General features: G+C 43.7%; 1 long non-coding RNA gene across 1 annotated transcript; it reads right to left on the bottom strand.

The window, feature by feature from the left end:
- Positions 1-6,688: 6,688 nt before the first annotated feature.
- LOC137453679 (uncharacterized) lies at positions 6,689-12,239 on the bottom strand. The gene is made up of 3 exons (XR_010990436.1): positions 12,142-12,239; positions 11,551-11,731; positions 6,689-9,144 (listed from the first exon to the last, which is right to left on the bottom strand). It is a non-coding gene; the product is annotated as an uncharacterized lncRNA (long non-coding RNA).
- Between the last annotated feature and the right edge of the window lie 5,685 nt (positions 12,240-17,924).

Raw genomic sequence — 17,924 nt, 5'->3', positions numbered from 1 at the left:
GTTACTCATCTTATGCTGTCACAAATGTTTTTGTAAGAGCTTATTTGTGCTCTAATTAGGGGGAAAAAAGCCCAAGCCTTCAGAGCAGGCTGGTCTCAAGGTGCAGATTACAACGTGTGGAGATTCATGGGACCTGCAGGCCAAGCAAAGCCAATAAATCAGAGCTCACTAAGCAGCTTTGTGCTGACATGATTAATATTCCAGAGCTGACCTGCCTGGACATAATTTTGTAATGATGGCAGCCAGGGAGGTTAAGAGCAGACTAAAAGAAGCCCTTCACACTGGCGAGTCTGAGACTTGGTATTTATTTTACTCCAACCTCAGCACCAATCTGTAAGATAAATTTTTAATCCTTGCAGGTAGGAGATTGATTCAGGAAAATCAAAGGCCCTACATTTTTCAAAAAAGACTTCCCTCTACCTGCAATCCTCTCAAACATTAGCTCTAGGAGATGAATAGAATAGAATAGAATAGAATAGAATAGAATAGAATAGAATAGACCAGACCAGACCAGACCAGACCAGGTTGGAAGAGACCTTTGAGATCATCAAGTCCAACCCATCATCCAACTCCATCTAATCAACTAAACCATGGCACCAAGCACCCCATCAAGTCTCTTCCTAAACACCTCCAGTGATGGTGACTCCACCACCTCCCTGGGCAGCACATTCCAATGGGCAATCACTCTCTCTATGAAGAATTTCTTCCTAACATCCAGCCTAAACCTCCCCTGGTGCAGCTTGAGACTGTGTCCTCTTGTTCTAGTGCTGGTTGCCTGGGAGAAGTGACCAGCCCCCACCTGGCTACAACCTCCCTTCAGGTAGTTGTAGGGAGCAATAAGGTCTCCTCTGAGCCTTCTCTTCTCCAGGCTAAGCAACCCCAGCTCCCTCAGCCTCTCCTCACAGGGCTGTGCTCCAGACCCCTCCCCAGCTTTCTTGCCCTGCTCTGGACACATTCCTGCAAGTCACCATCTTTCCTAAACTGGGGGGCCCAGGACTGGACACAGTACTCAAGGTGTGGCCTAACAGAGACATCAGATGCTGCAATGACTGGAGATGAAGGATACTCAGACTGAAAGAAGCACCATGTGCATGCCCTGAACAGCTCACCATGGAGGTCATGTCAACACTGACCATATGCACCAGCAAGGAACGCTGTACATGTAATTTTTAGCACAAATGTGTTTGCAGTATTCAGAGGTTGGCTGTCTCCCCAGGGGAAGACCTGGTGACAACTGAATTCTAAGTGTCATTCTTTTCAAGAGAAATGAAGAGTGTCCTTCACAGCAATGTACATTCACAATCATAACATTCTTATTATTTTGCTTTGTTTTGCATCAGATTCATTCAACAAAAATTTGCTGATGTTTGTAGGAATGTTTGTAGGAATCCTGATCCAGACAGGAACGTGAGCATCTCGAAAAGCTTAAAATAAAGGGTGGGTTTAAAAGTGGAGCACGTGGAAGGGGATTATTATCTTTTTCTTTTCATTAGTGAAGGCAGATCTAAACCCCTAGAACTGCAGCAGCATGAAATCCTGGTGGATTTTCAGGTCCTTGCTTTCTCTTTTAAGAAACAGAAAGAGAAAATGAGAAAAAATGAACAACACAGAGCTGCACTCAGCAAAACAGCTTTGAAGCAAATATGGATTGCTCTTTATTGGTGGGCACATGAAAGAACTTCATACTGCAAAGAAAGAGGCAGTGACTCTGAGAGCATAGATTCTAAAAACTGTGATAATTTTCTGCACAGAGAGATGCAGATGTTTATACTGCAGCATTATGTGAGAATTCTATAGTCTGCAGAGAGATGGAAGATTACCCATGGGGCACGGAGCTGCATCTCTCTGGCATCCTCGAAGCTCTGTGCTACTTATAGAAATGAACGTCATAAACAGGTTTTGAGCACCAGATAAGCACCAACATTCAAAGCATTCAGACACATCTCCACACTCTGTGCTCAAGTGTATTCAAAGATGAAATTATTCATATAAGACAATGCTTGTTTACTGCAAATCTCATTGTTGTTTCCACAGTGAAGCTACCTAGCGCAGAGCATAGCTGGTATGTATAAGGATTCACTTTTTGAACATGAATGTAATCAGTTAATGAGGTTATCCTTCATTTCCATTTCTGCATCTTCTTTAGCTTCTAAGCTTCAGCAGAGCAGTGTAGAAGAAGGAGACATGTTAAGAGCCCCTCTTCAAGGACATTTAAAACATTGCTGTGATTTGGGCTTTGGGAATAACGGAGTACGAAAAGACAACTTTAAAAAGCATTTAACTTGTTGGCTTTCAACACAGTGTTTACAGGAAACTTACTTCCTAAAATTATTTAGGGGTTTTTTAGATGTGCTTTGTTAAAGCCTGTGTAACCCTTGTAATTGGTTACAGAAGTCAAGTGATACAACTTCTCTGCACTGACTCGATGGAAGTACTCTTAGAGAGCAAATATCCACATGGCAATACTTCAGTTCCAGCATCTGTGAGTATTTTATTAAGGCAAATTTGGATGCTGCCTGTAAAATGTGCAAGCCTAGCTGTCAAAACCACCTTTACAAGCTCAAACAAATATTTGAGCTATTTTTTTTTCTGTAGTTGGAATAAAGCAATATTGTGAGTCAGATGCCATCAAGTAGACCAGCTCCAAGATCTTCCCCAGACTATGGTCTGTTTCTCTGACCTTGAGCACTTTGGCCGGTCCAATTTGCAATTCAGCTCCAGTCTAAGTGATCCATTCCAGTAAAAAAATCAAACTACTTATGCTGCTAGTATGGCTGGCATAAAGAACACTTCAATAGCAAGCTAGTAAGGCTGTGACCCTGCTTAAAAGAGAACAGTATTGTATCAAAGAGATTATCAGAGACACACTGTACTGAAAAGTGAACTTCACTAGGGAAAAATCTCTCTATCTTTCCTTGAAATCTGATTTGGAATCTGGAAACTCCAAAACATTTTACCTTCCAGTGAGCAGAGACCACTCTCTGTGGTACTGCAGGAGCTTATTTTGTGATAGGGCTCAAAAGGCAGGATCACCAGATTGAGAAATTGTCTCAACAAGTGGAACACAAAAGTCAAGATGGAAAGGGGATGAAAATGAAAATGTGTTTAGGTGATGATAGAAGTCTAACAAATCTGAGATTCTTCCTAATGTGAGCAGATCAGCACAGGAACACTGGGTTTAGCTACCCTGGGTATTCTGCTTGGTCACACACGATTTCTGCATCACATCGGTGGTGACTCTGGTGACACACAGGTGCAACGGGCTCAATGTACCCTCTCAAGTATGTGCAACAATCACAACATCTTCCAGGTGTACTGGACATGATGGCTGCAGATATGCTCAATGTCTCTTACACAGAGTCCCACACTGCTGGGATAAGTTGGTCACATTGCTCACGAGGTGTGGGATGACAGCAATGCTCGGCATCCAAAACACAGTCAATTACTATTCAAAGCAATATCCAGAGCATCAGAGTTGGTTGGCAGGAAACTGTAGTAGAAATACTAGCTGGAGGCAGTTTAAAAATGAAAAATCCTTCTGGAACTCCCCAGCTACTCAATTAAATTTCCCACTGCCAATTTTCTTCTAGGGGAGTGTGCATGGAAAACTATTGCAAGTCCAAGTCTGTTTTCATGAAGCCAGTTTGCAGAAAACAAAGAACAATAACTACAATAAGTGATTGTGGTAGAAACCCCTCTTTTATTCTCAAAGTCAACACTTCTTGTATCTTGTTCAATAATCCAGTGACAAAAGACTACCTCCTAAGTTAGGATAGATACTGTACAGCAAATATATACAGCAGAAAGTAGGCGACCAGAGCAAAACAAAATGTGTTCTTTCTGTCTCTGAAGTACTTGTGCCACAGTGATTGCTGCAAACATTGAGTAAACAGTAGCCAGGAATAGCCTGGTCTTGTGGTAGAACATCCCACTTTCTTTAATGGTCCTGTGTTAACACCATGCTTTTTTCCTTAGCCAACACTGTGTGGGTAAGAGAGATACGCTTGGAAAAGTAGACTGAGGGATAATTGGATAATTGGATGGTGCAGATCGTTTATCATAACGTTGTGTGCTCTCTTACTCTGCCATATCCTCTCTCTCCCAGTATTTTTCTCTTGCTCACTGCTGAGGCTCCAGCCCTTTCTCTGAGCTCTGTGTGTGAAGATCTTTGACCCTCTCTGAGCATCCAGATTATTATATTCTGATTAAAATATTCCTGACTTAGGAAGTTAACCACAATCAGTGATCTGCCCAAGCATCCCTCAGTGGAAAGCTGCAAGATCAACCTTGCTTTCAAGTAAGAAACATGGAGAAAAAATTTAAAGATTAAAATAGATGCTCACTGATATTTTTAAGAAGCCTGAATTCAATCTGTAAAGCAATTTAGCTGCCTAACTTCCATGGAATACATCAGGATCACTCTGTCCTCTTCCTTGCTCTCCAACTTCCAGGGAACATGATACCCCAATGCTTTAGAAAATCCCAGTTGTCTTCTATCTTCACTTTGGGTTTAAAAATATCTCTGGAAGTTTCAGCCATGCCTATTTCCATTTGCACAGCAAATAGCAGAATGAGACATCAGTTCTCTCCTCACAGACATTCATTGTTATGGTGGGAGTAGAAGAGGGAATGAAAGAATTGCCACTTATTTAAGGGAATGGGGTTTGGATGGGCTCACAGCTGCCTAATCAACAGCTGCAATTGCAACACAGCTCCATATGGCCTAGCATGCAAGGCTCAAGTGGCAAGACTGGATCTTGCTCCAGATGTATTACACCACTGAACATTTTGTTATGGGCTTCTCATTAAACCAGTGGCTGATTAATGGCCCCTAATTAAAGCGAGGGACAGCAAGAAGAATGGAGTGGTGAAGGAATTAGATATCCCACAGCGTCCTGTTGCACTTTTTGCCTCGAATGTACATTTGCTGGGGTGACTACTAACAAACCTAGGAATTAAGTCTCCCAGCTGATGCTATTGTTCCTGGCAGAAAGCATGCCTGTCACAAGGATTCTTTCAATCTATACTGTTGTTTAGTCAGCAACAACAGATGCTCATTCAGATATCACAGCAGAAGAAGATGGCCCTCCTCAACACCAGTGCTTTCATAACATCTCAGGAGGGTTGCTTTGGTATCAGCTTCCGATCCTCAGCACCTCTTCACATCTAGTGATCTGTTTATATGCATTTTATTCTCTGTATGTGTGTGACATTTAAGATAGATAGTTGGCAATAACATCTCAAAGAAAGCAGTAGCCCTTCTGGGAAAATGCAGATCATTATTCAGATGAGGAAAATGGAAAGTTGAGGAGAAACAAGCGATTTGTTTCCCTCGTGCCACATCTCCCCCGCAAAAGCTGCCTGCCCCAACCATCCTGTCCCTGCCATGGAGGAAGCAGCACTGCCAGCAGCCAGTTTTTCCACCATAGTAAATGTCACTGCCATCCTTTGACAAGGTCCTCAGTTCTCCTCAGAAGCTGGCTGCCAGCCCACCACACATAAAGGGATTGCTCCATCCCTTGCCTTCTCTGCCAGCCCCAGGAAGGTTTGGCTTGACTTGAAATCTATGGAGCAAACCCAGCACGAGTGAGAGGGGAAGGAGGCCTGGTGTTATCCAGTGAGTTAAAATAACTCAAGGCCTGGCATATGGGGGCACTGCATTTGGTGTCTCAGCTTCAGATTCCTCCTCACTTCTGAGATGGCTGTGTGCCAGGTGCTAGTCTGCCTGGCAAGATCTAATTCATGAGGGAAAGATCTTGATGTCACACATTGATTCTTTGCTTTTAATAAAAGTCTCCAATCCAGGTGCTGGGCTGCAGCCATGTATGCTGAGCATGTCCCAGTGCTCCTCAGGTGTCCTCCTTGCCTGGGATTCTTTCTGGTGGGAGGAAACTTTGGGGACTGAGAAGTCATTGGCATAGGAAGGGATAAAACCTCCCACAGATTTTGCTTGGAGAGGCCCATGCAGACTGCACTCTTTAAGGAGCAGGGCTTGGCTCCCCTGTGAGATCCATGGGTCCAGCCAACAGCCCTCTGCTGTCCCTAGGAAAGCTCCTAAGTGCTTCCTGTAGATTGCTGCCTGCCAGATGGGAATAGGATGGAAGTGTGTTGCAAAAAGCAAAATGGGTTTTCCTTCCTTCCTTCACAGAGGGCATGGCAAAACATGGGAGAACTAGCAAGGGCAACAGTAGTAGAAATGACTAAAGAGACTGGGATTGCTGACACTAGAAAGGAGTAAAAGAGGGATGATTGAGGTGTGTAAATCCAGGTGTGTAAGCCCCAAGAGATCTGGAGATGGTGGGTGGGGAATAGCTGCTCCCTCCTGCCTCAGCACAGAAATAAAGGAATCCTTTGAAATTAGCTGACAGCAATCTTAAAGCAAATAGAGGAAGTCCTCTTTCACACAGTGGAAATTAAACTGGGGAACTTATTGTTACAGGATACTGCTGAGGCCAAAGTCCGGCTGGATCTGAGAAGGGTTGTATGAGAGCTGTATGAGGGGTGGTTATTAAACCTTGCAGCCCTGCTTCAGCTCAGCAAGTCCCTGAGGCACTGGCAGCCAGATGCTGCACTGGGAGAAGGGAAGGGTCACCTGAGAATGACCTACATCTCCTACTCCCTTTCATAAGTGCTTCTGGCAACATTAGGGAACTCCTCATACTGGGCCAAGGCACAAGCTTCACTCTACTGGAGACACAGCACGGGGTCACCTGCACTGTTATCCTGACCTGGTCTGGCCATTCTTTTGCATTCATATAACAAATCAGTGGCATTGCCTTCTGAAGTGCCTGGAGGCAGGCAATAGTGTTTGAGAAGCCATAATGCTTGCCAAGAAGGGGACTAAAATTGTTATGAGTGATTTAGCCTCAATTAATAAAATAGTGTTATTACCAAAGGAAATGCATGAGGAAAAGGACAGTGTCCCAGAACCACTCATCTCAAATTTCTTTTATTAAATTAACTTTTTTATAGGAGCATCAACAGGAGCTAAACTTCTGACCTTCTTAAAATGCATTGCAACAATACAGTGTGGGTGACAGGTTCGAGATATTTGTTTTTCAAGTCACTAAAAGGAAAGAGAGGAGCTGTAGTAACAGCTCAAGCAAGTGTGAAGCATGGTGACTGCTCCATGAAAAGTATTTGCACAGCTCCTCTGTATTTCTGAGCTCCCTTTTTGTGCTGGGAGTTAGTTATGTGCTTAAGTGTCTAACCTTGCCCCTTGTGTTTGGGATGTCTTTTACAGAAATGATGTCTGATACCACAAGTCTGCCCTGGTGCAACCTGGACCAGCTGCTGTGGGTGCTTTGTCCATGTAGCCCACCACAGGAACAGCCATGGACACAGTGATGCAGGACTGCACATCTCCCAGCAGCAGCAGGCAGGAGCAAGGCTGGCCAGGGAGCATGAAAGCCAGCAGTGTGGTATATGCTGAAATAAAGACATCTTCACTCCCAGAAATAAGGGGTTGCAGGGATTCTCTGAGGGAGGTGATGCTGCAGCCTCCTTGCCAGTCTCCTCCCTCCACAGGTAGAGACCCCTTCAGGAGAGGCTGCTCAAGACCATAAGGTTTCCTCCCTTGTGATTTCACAAGCAGTGGAGCTTCCTTGGCTCAGATGCCAGAGGGACTTTTGATGCGGACATTGCTTTTCATGACACCTGCAATGCTGCCCATAGCTAACACCAGGCATATGTGTTTTGCAGGGGAGAGGCCAAGGGAACAACGTTTATTTGTATGGACAATGAAGGCTGGCAGATGGGCTGCCAATCCACCTTGGAGCCAGCGGTGGCAGCTGGGGGCCAGCGAGTGTCTGCTGAGGGCCTGAGGCATACACTGCAGCTATGAGCATCTGGGGAGCATTCCTCACCTTCGCTTTGAAACCACAGAGGCAACTGAAAGGTGGTAATTCAATCCTCCAGGCAAAAGATGACTGGAAGGCAACATGCATCCACACCAAAGGAACTCCTGAAGATATTCCCATCGCTAAAATTATCAGCTAACTCAGAGCTGCCCAAGTGGGAAGAATCACCAAAGTTTCCAATCCTAATAACTAGCTGGCTGAAACAATGCTGTAATCAAAGGGAGCTGAATCACATTAGTGGTCATATCCTGAGAAGAAGAACCAGATGCAAGAAATATCCTGCTGAACTATAAACTCCTCATAACAGCACTCTGAAAGAGTATTTACAAACACACTGCTCTTCACAGCTGGAGGTACTGTTTCAGAGAAACTGAGGAAACTGAAACCAGAAAAGAAATTATCTTGACAAGTATTATTATAGGGATGACTTTGTTAAGCCTCCAGGGAGGGCATCTTCGGTACCATTTATTGGAAAGCAGGGGGTGGGCTAAACTAGTCAAATGGTAGAATAATCCAGGTTTTTATCAGCTAGCAATTCATCTCACTGGAAAAGCCAGGGAAGTCACAGGTTTAGCTGGCTAATCATGTGGAACATTGTGAAGTTACATTAAGGCCAAAGGGGTCCTTCCATCGACGACAGGAGGCAATAAATCACACCAGCAATTAAGAAAAAGAGTCCTAACATCTTCAGCATTTGTCACCACTAAGCAGAGCTTTCTCCATACTCTTCCCCTTGAAAGCAGAGCACAGTGCAAAGTGCCCTGACTACCACCCAGCAGAGCACTCTGACACAAATAATCCAGCAGAAACCCGCAGGGCAACTCCGGTGTTTGCTGGCTCAATGGTGTGATGGATGAAGGCCGAAAGGGTTAGCACCTTGCAGCCTGAAGTTCTTTGGGTACAAAGGACAGTATTGCAATACACTGTGTGGACAGGAGTCTCACAGCCCAGGTCCTTGGGACATAGCAAGATCATCTGCTAAACGTCATCTTCTGCTCTTTTGTTTTGAGCTGTGCTCTGGTTTTCCAAAACACACAGGATGGGAAAGCCAACAAAAGAAAACCAGAGCTGTTTAATCCGGTTCAGTCAGTTTGTTTGTAAATAAGAAGTATCTGGCAGTGCAGTGCTAAATGATCTGAATTTTCTCAGTCAGGGGGAGGTTTACCCTTGGATTATAATCTTTCAGGCATTTGCATTATCACAGGTTATTAAAAATCAAAGGAAATCATTTCCTGCTGGCTGATGATTCGCATCCCGGTCAGATCCCTGCAGGCTGTAGCTCTTTCTGTAAAAGAAAGAAGGGAGCCTCACTGGATTGTGAAAGCAGGTGAATTAAAAACCCTCAGAATTATTCCTTCTGCTCCCAGAATAGTAACCAGAATTAGACTATGACTTTTCCAGAGTGATGGGTGCAATTAAGGAAATTAAAGTTGCTGCTGTATTTCAGAGGGGGGAAAAATTAAAATGTTTTGATCCCATTTACTTCTTTTTATGCAGTATGAAAGCCAGGCTGTTCAGTGTTTAGACTGATGCTCCCTCTGCAAATATGGAAACTCACTACTACACCTAAAAATGAATATGGGGGGGGGGGGGTGAACCCTGAATGAAATATCAGCTCATAGTATTCCAACGTAGAGGTTATTTTCACCTCCTCCACTGCTTCATGAATTCCCATAGGGAGTGTGACTTGAGATTCAAACACAGAAAAAGGGGAAAAAAAACCACCTTTTTTATCATGGAAGCTGATGAAATGGGCAGAGACATGAAAAGCTCCTCTTGTTCTGATCTTTCAGGCCTCAAAATGTGTTTCAATTCATGCAAATATGTGCTTAGACCTCTCACGAAGCCACCACACGCATCTGATCTACCCGCTTTAAAAGTGAATGTTGGTCTTCTGGTACAGAAAAACGTGGTTGTTTTCATTGGGGCAAAATATCTGTTATTTCTGTCCTCTGTTACATGTCATTTATTGAAGCTTAAGCTGTTACAGTCGCTTACATAAATCCTTCTTAGCACATGGATTATTGATCCCATAATCCATAATAATATTGTCTATTCTGTCATCCAGCTGCCAGCCATGAGCACTAAAAATACACATGCTACAAATTACTGTGAGGTTATGCTCCAAGGAGAAACCCAAAAGGCAAATTAGCATGGTCAGTCAATGGCATTTCTAAATAAACATTGTGATTTCTCCCCCCAAAATAAATGCCTTAGGCAGTTCACCTGATTCCATTTATGGTCTCTTAAACTTCAGGTTTAAAAGTAAACTAACTCCTCAGTCATACAGACACCTCAAGATACTGAGCTTGGTTTCCTTTTGTCCTTGCAAAGTAATCTCAAACTATTTTCTCTTCACACTTTTGAGTAAAGCACTTCACTGGCTCAGGTTACTTTGAAGGGTTCAACAAATATTGTCATGTGGGACAGTTGGACTAAACAGGGAGGTTTGAGCAGGGCTTCAGATTCTGCACTTGGCACTTAATCACTGTCACAGGCAAGAGATACAAGCCTGCATTTATAGCATGCCCTAGCTTTGGGGTTAGGTTTTGATGCCACCACCAACTCGATTTGGGATTTCTCCAGAGCAGGTCTGGAAGACATGCCCAATTTGTGGGCAGATTTGGCTGTTGGAGGCAAAATTGACTCTAAGAGGGCTGCTGTGGGGTCACCCATGGGAGGCTGGGCATCTCTGCTCAAAGACAGTGTCCCTGTGGATTAATGGGGTGTTGCAGCCTGGACAACAAACCTTCAGTTTGGTTCCAAATTTCAGGGTGTTGTTTTATTTGTTTGTTTGGGGGGGGTGGTGGTGGTGGTTTGGTTTGGTTTGTGTTTATTTGCAAATGTGAGCTAAACATGAAGTCATCATAAAATTGAGTACAATTCAGGTGTTGACAGTAAGTCTGCACAAGATTTCAGTTTCACAGAGATGCGAAGGCTGTGCTAAGCCATCTTCTAATGCCTAGTCCAGCTGTGGACTCTCTGTGTCAGGACACTGTCCAGCACTATGCTCACTCCTCTACTTTTGGTGCTCTTGCAGCTAAAACACAGCCCACAGGATCAGGAAAAAACCTCAAACCATCGCAGTGAGGAAGGCCTAGCAGAGAGGTGGTTGTTTAGTTGCATCAAATCCAGGAACTGGGTCATTTTCTAAAGCTTAAAAGCCTGGGCTATGAGAAGGCTGCACCTCCCCCATGCCTATGGTTCTGCAGCTTCCTTGCTCACCCTGGTAGCTAGGAGGACCTCAGGGGAAGCACTGCACAAACTAATGACCCCTGTGCTGGCAGGTTTGGTTTGCACTTTATTGCAGACCACTGGGCATGGCTTGGGATGCACAAATCCTCCAGTGCCCCCTGGTTCCCCAAGAGCCAGCCTGGTTACTCCAACAGGTCAAGACTTTTCAGGGGAAGAGGAAGCAATGATTTATGAAAGTAGCAATGAGTTTTCTTCTGAGGGAAGTATGCACATCTGATTTGAAAGGTGCAGTCAAGGCTTTGGTAAAGACCCAGCAGCAGTTAAAACTGAAGAGGCTACCTAAGGCTGTGTGATATACATTCAGTTTAAGAAAAGTGATTGTATCTTAGCCTTATCTGTAGAAACACATGGCTGTTGGTAATGCCTGCTTGGCATTTTTTATTGGCATAGCTGTTACAGTAAGTCAATCATTGTGAAAGTCCCTAAAATCACTTACATGCTGTTAGTTTCCAAACAGGGTATCATTTTTTCCCTGCAGCTGAAGAGACAATTTCTTCTGGCGAATCTGAATAGCCGGTTAGGTGGCTCCTCCCCTTGGTGATCAGTTGTCCACTTCCAAAGCAGGCTGTCCTCTCCTGCACAGCATCTCCAAGTCTCAGCAGTTTCTAAGCCAGCAGCTTAAAAAAAAACCCAATTAATCTTTGGAATGTTCTAAACAGACATGAGCAAAATACTAGGAGGGCTAGGAAACATGATTTTCATCTTGTCTTTTCTGTTTTGCCTGCACTGGGATGATTCCTCCTACTCATTGCCACTGTTGGATGAACTGGTTTCAAAATGGCCTTTCTGTTTCAATAGCAGCTGGGTGATATGGCCAAGCATGACAGTCTGCTCCCTTCCAAGTTTGTGTGTTCATCTCAGTGGAGGAAAAGAAAATCCTTCTTCTTCAACCAAGGTTCTCAAACTGTTTGTTGCTTCCAAAATTCATCCAGCATGACCCATGTTCAGGCCTTACACAAACTAAGAGACAAGAGAAACCACCCACCTGAAAATGTTCACTAGAACTACAAATGGGGACAACACTTGCCTGCTATGTGCTGGCATGAAACAGCTGCTGGAGTGCTCTCTTCTTTCTGATCCTAGCACGCTCTACTCCTCATGCCAATCCCAGAGTAATCTCAAGGGCACCCCCTGCCAAAAACATTAAAATATTTAAAAACCCCATTAAAATACCATTTTAAAATTAACTGGGTAAAGCAGTTAATAGTGCAGGGATTCAAAAGCAAACAAGAATAGGTTACATGTGCTCGCATCGTGGCATATCTTGCCCTCTCAAAGATTCTCAAACAGCTGTTCCACAGAGACCTGACAGGTCACATAGTTTTAACGCTTCCCTCTGCCTCCTGCTGCTAAATCTCAGTTGCAATAGCTAAAAATACACATCTTGCTCTCCCAGAATAGCTTTCCCATGTAAATGGACTTGCTGTTGTGATCCCAGGATGTGGTGACGATGTGCAGGATGGAAGTACGGGAGATGTAATCACCAGCTGGAAAAGAGGCAGGTTCTGAACGGAAGGGAAGGCTTACCCTGAGATAACATTTCTGTTCAGCTGGAAAATGATCAAGGAACCTGAGAGTAAATAATCTTAAAAGGGGCTTCAGGCATCTCAGTAAATGAAATCTGGCTATGTGGCCAGAGATTTGGGGCAGGCAGTCCTACTGGGAGGAGGCAAGCAAAGGCGGAGGTGTCCGTGACTCATGCACTTCATGCACATAGCAGGCAACTACTGGTTAAGCAAATGAAGTAATCCAGGAATTAGGAGCCCTCACAGGAGCACCTCAGGGAATGTCATTCCCTGGGAGTGATATTTCAAGTCTCTCTCTAATCAGCTCATTCTTGGTTTAAAATATATTGAGGACATATAAGTGTCTCAGTCTAATAAAACCCAGCAGTGACTTTAATAGATGGCTCCGGTGACATGCACTATTTTTAGCACACCATTTTGCTTTAACTTGTTATTGTTTATAATGACCTTAGACTTTCCAAAGCACACTCCAGGCCCCTGGCAAAACTGTTTTCATGCACAGAAACTTCTACAAGGATAATGTCTGTTTCTCCCCATGAAGATTTAGTGCTGTCCTTTGCAAGAGTGTTGCTGGGGAAACAGTGACTCTTAGTCATATTTCACATGATGCTGAGAATTAATCTATTAGCAATTCAAACTGGATGGCTCTGTCACCTTGTGCATCTGTTACCAAAGTTCTTCAGATGGATAATTTTCACATGTATTGTGAACAAACCACAATCATGTGCTGCCCTTCACCAACAATTGTTCTCCTTGCAAGTGATTTTTCATTTGATGTGCCCCAAAAGTGTTACTGACTGTGGTCAGTCCCCAGGACCCCCTGCTGGTTTAAATGGACCTATTAATATCTCTGAGCCTCAGCTAATTTTCTGTGTAAAAATATCCAGATTTTTATAGAATGTTCTCTCTCAGGAGACAGGTTGATTGCACTTCAAAGCATTCTACATATTTTATTACCTAAGCAACAAGTGTGGAGGGAAAGAAAAATGTAATAGCTTACTACGAGGGATGGAGTTGATAGAGATGATGAGAAAGTGAAAATGTAGCTGAATCTATGCATTCAGCCAGGGGAAGTAACCAGCATTCAAGTGAAGTAGAGACTGGCAATCAAGGGAAAGTCAATCTGTGTGAACTCATGAGCATCAGACTGAAACTGCCTGGTGATTGTCTTGCTTCAGATCTGGACTGTACAGATGAATGACTGAAGAGATTCCCTGAATTTTAATCTCGCTATGAAGCTTGCAGCAAGATTCAGTGGCTTTAAGCTCCTCCAAGAAAAGTGCACACCAGTTAACCAGGTCTCTGAATGCAATCTGCAGTTTCAGTCAGAACATTAGAACATCACTACCTTCCCCTGAGGGAGTGGGCTACCGCTACCCTGTGAGTCAAAATAGGAAATGGTAATGAGAGAGTTTCCAGCAAATGAGCACTCACCTGGGGAGGTAGTGATGTATGAGCTGTCTGTATCCTATCACACAGATGTAAGTGATAGAAAGAGAGGAGAAAAAGGAATTCTGAGACCAAAAAAAAAAGAGTTTAAAAAAATCACTTGAGCTGGAGAGCTGCCTAAAAATGCAGTTTCTCCTTCAGAGGACCAAATGAAGATGGCCTGATAACAGGGACACAGGTGGAATCCCTGCTCTTTCTGCTGCGTGTCCTCACTTACTGAACTAGAATCATAGAATCATAAACAAGGTTGAAAAAGACCTCAAAGATGATCAAGTCCAACGTGTCACCCAAGACCTCATGCCTACTGGACCATGGCACCAAGATCCACATCCAATCCCCTCTTGAACACCTCCAGGGATGGTGACTCCACCACCTCCCTGGACAGCACATTCCAATGCCCAACAACTCTCCCAGTGAAGAACTTCCACCTCACCTCAAGCCTAAACTTCCCTTGGTGCAGCTTGAGACTGTGTCCTCTCATTCTTGTGCTGGTTGCCTGGGAGAAGAGACCAACACCCTCCTGGCTACAACCACCCTTCAGGTAGTTGTAGACAAACAGCTGGTCCCATCCCATTCAAGGCTGACGGGAATGGCTTCATCACACCCAAAGGTATTTAGCTCTCCATATACATTTCCATAGCTTACATACAGAAGCTAGAAACTACCTTCAAGCTTTTAAAAAAACACCCCCACCCCATAGCCCAGAAAGGTTGTTCCTATTAGGTAAGGCAAGAAAATTTTGGCAATGATCTACAGACCACAGCAGCTTAAAGGCATCATTCATAAACAAAGGGAGTCTCTACTACTCGGGCACTTCACCAATTATTAAGTACTCATCCAAATAAGGATAGCTAGCAGAATGAATTGCATTAGTCTTTCATCTCATCAAGATAGTTTTCATAGTAAAGCAAAGACTCATTAACCTCTTACTGCAACACAGTATCAATCACTTGTGCCAAGGAATTGGATTAAGGACACTTAAGAACTGCTTGGCTTGAACCCCATGTTTTTTCAGTGCCCACTGAGGAGGTGAACTCAGATTCAGGGAAAATATACAGCTCCTCCAAAGACTTCCCAGTGTTTCAAGCCTCTGAAAACACCACTTTCTCTGCAAGACAGCATGAGCACTCTTGTAAAATGTTATTTTTGAAAGCATTATGTTAAAAATAACACAGTACAGCCTAGTGGCAGACTGTTCATTTTAGTTCTTTTGTAAATGTAATACGCTTCTCCAAATTAGTGTAATCTTCTGTCATCCCAGAATAACTCAAAAGGTAGTTTGAGATGGTTTGGAGACATGTACATGAAAATGGATCTGACTCTACAGTTAAAAGCTAGGAGTCCAGAATTCGACCAGACAGAATCCAGCACTACCAATGTTAGAATCCTTCTACATGGAGCCCTTGCAGCCAAACATGCAGATTTAAGCCTTAATGAAGCCTACAGAAACCAGTGGAAGTTTTTCCCCTGAAGGTGTTCCTAAGGCTTTGAAGAATTCAGAGTGTAAGTAGAATCAGATAAAAGGATGTGGCTGCTGGATTAGGCAAACAACAGATTACAAAACAGCATTAGCATTTGCCCTTTGCAAAGGTTAAATACTGTCCCTATCTTAAATACTGCACTGCCTATTCATTATCCCATGGGGCCTATCCATTTACAGATTTTGGCTGGAAATGGCAATGGGACCAGAATACTATCAGAAAACAAATTCTTTTTCATTTTCCTCAGCTCTGCTGGAACTTCAGGGCAGACATTACGAGAAATAAATAGCTCAGCAGGCTGCTGAAGAGTCATAAGCTGTAAGCAGAATGCTCCATTCAACAGCAAAGTTTTTATGGGCCACTAGCCCTTTTTCACAGCTTCAACTATGCTCAAAGTTCCTGTCCAAAAGAATCAGTAAGCATAAAGGAAGGGAATGCATAGGCACAGCTAAGCATGGGTTTGTAACCTCCACTGCACCAAGGAGAAAGAGATTTAGTCAGGTATAGTGCTGCAACTGTGAATTACCTGCCAGAAATATTGTCAGCTCCTTCACCATAAATACTCTTGCCTAACACACACATGTGGTGAATTCCTTGCACTTGATATACTGTGTGGTCACTGAAAATAAAGATACAGAATGATTCTGCATGATCCCCACAATGCCCCTGCAAGGCTGCAGGGTAGGAATCTCACAGCATATAGTGGACATCAAATAAAAAGAACCAGAAGATAGATTTCCAGCAATGGGCATTTATGTGCCTAGGAGAAATATGAGTGGAACAAGCACAGCTCTTTGCAAAAAAATCACATGCAAATAGCAGCCTAGAAACATCTGAGGGAGAAAAAAACATAAGAGAAAATCATAGAATCAATAAGGCTGGAAAAGGCCTCAGAGATCATCAAGCCCAACCTATTACCCAGCACCTCCTGACAACTAAACCATGGCTCCAAGTGCCACAACCAATCCTGTTTTGAACACCTCCAGGGATGGTGACTCCACCACCTCCCTGGGCAGCACATTCCAGTGGCCAAGTACTTGTAAAACCATATTTTGGCACTCAAGCTTTGCATTGCAGAGACATTATGTTTGCATGCAAAAGGAAAAGGCAAGTAATATTATACAGCCAAAGTCTGTTGACAGTTACAAACTTCTTGCCATGGTATATTTCTGCTCATGGAGAAGGCAACTCCCTATATCATCACTATAGATGTGGTAATGATAAATCACTCTGAGTTACTATTATCAAATTATGCTTTAAGAGGCAGAGCAATACCTTTAAAATGATAACTAAGTACCTCATAGGTACAGGAGAGAAGAATATCTGTAATTAACATCGTTCCTGCAAAATAATGTGGGCAGTGGAATCACACAGCAAATCAAACTGCTGTGGCATAATGAAATAGCTGCTGAATTGTTAGACCAAATCAGAGCAGAGAATTAAAAAACAAGGACAAGATAAAAATAAAAATATCAGTATGCTTATTAAAGAAGATACTCAGTAAAGAAATGTCTGGATGCAAGGTGGCTGTCCAGTGCCCCCAAAGCTGTCCCTTCTCCAGGATAAAGCAGCCCATCTCCCAGACTCTCCTCCTGGGGAAGCGTTCCAGCCCCACTGCTGCAGGTGCCCTCCCTGAGTTCCCTTCAGTTTCTCCCTGTCTTTCCTGCATTGGGGGATTAAAACCAGGTACAACACTCTAGGGGTGGAAATAAACTCCCTCCTTGATCTAGTAAATATACTTCTGTTGATACAGTCAGGGATGCTGTTAGCCTTCATCCCTGCCAGGGCTCCTCCGGGTCTATGTTTAGCCTAAAAGCTGCCAGAACACTCAGATCCTATCCAGAACTGCTGTTCCCTGGCCTAGCTCATACTAATGCAGGGAGTTAGTCCATTCGAAGTGCAAAGTTCTAACTGAACATCATAAGGCTCCTTTTGGACCATTCTTTATACTGGCCTGGGTCCCCCTGGATGGCTGCCCTGTCCTCAAGCACACTGGCTGGTCCCACCAGTCTCACTTCATGACCAGACTCCTTGAGGATACTCTCTGTTATGTCCTCCAAGTCACTGATACATGTATTAAATATCATCAATAGGTGCCAGGACAGATCTCTGAGGAATTCCATCTGTAACCAGTCTCCAGGTAGAGTGTGAGCCATTAAACACCAGCCTCTGAGCCCAGCCATGCAACTGGTTTTTCAAACATCTAGCAGTCTGCTTAATTACTGTTGTTAGAATTACTGTTCTCTTCAACAAACCACCTCCTTCTGTGATTTCAGGACCACCATTACAGATCTGAGTAACTACAATTAAGATCTGCCACTACCTTTTATTACTAGTGACACCCCATAAAATCC

This window comes from Melanerpes formicivorus, unplaced genomic scaffold, assembly GCF_026170545.1.
Source record: "Melanerpes formicivorus ecotype bairdi unplaced genomic scaffold, bMelFor1.0.p_v2 SCAF_70, whole genome shotgun sequence".
Lineage (NCBI taxonomy): Eukaryota > Metazoa > Chordata > Aves > Piciformes > Picidae > Melanerpes > Melanerpes formicivorus.
This window is presented reverse-complemented; position numbering and strand designations above follow the sequence as displayed.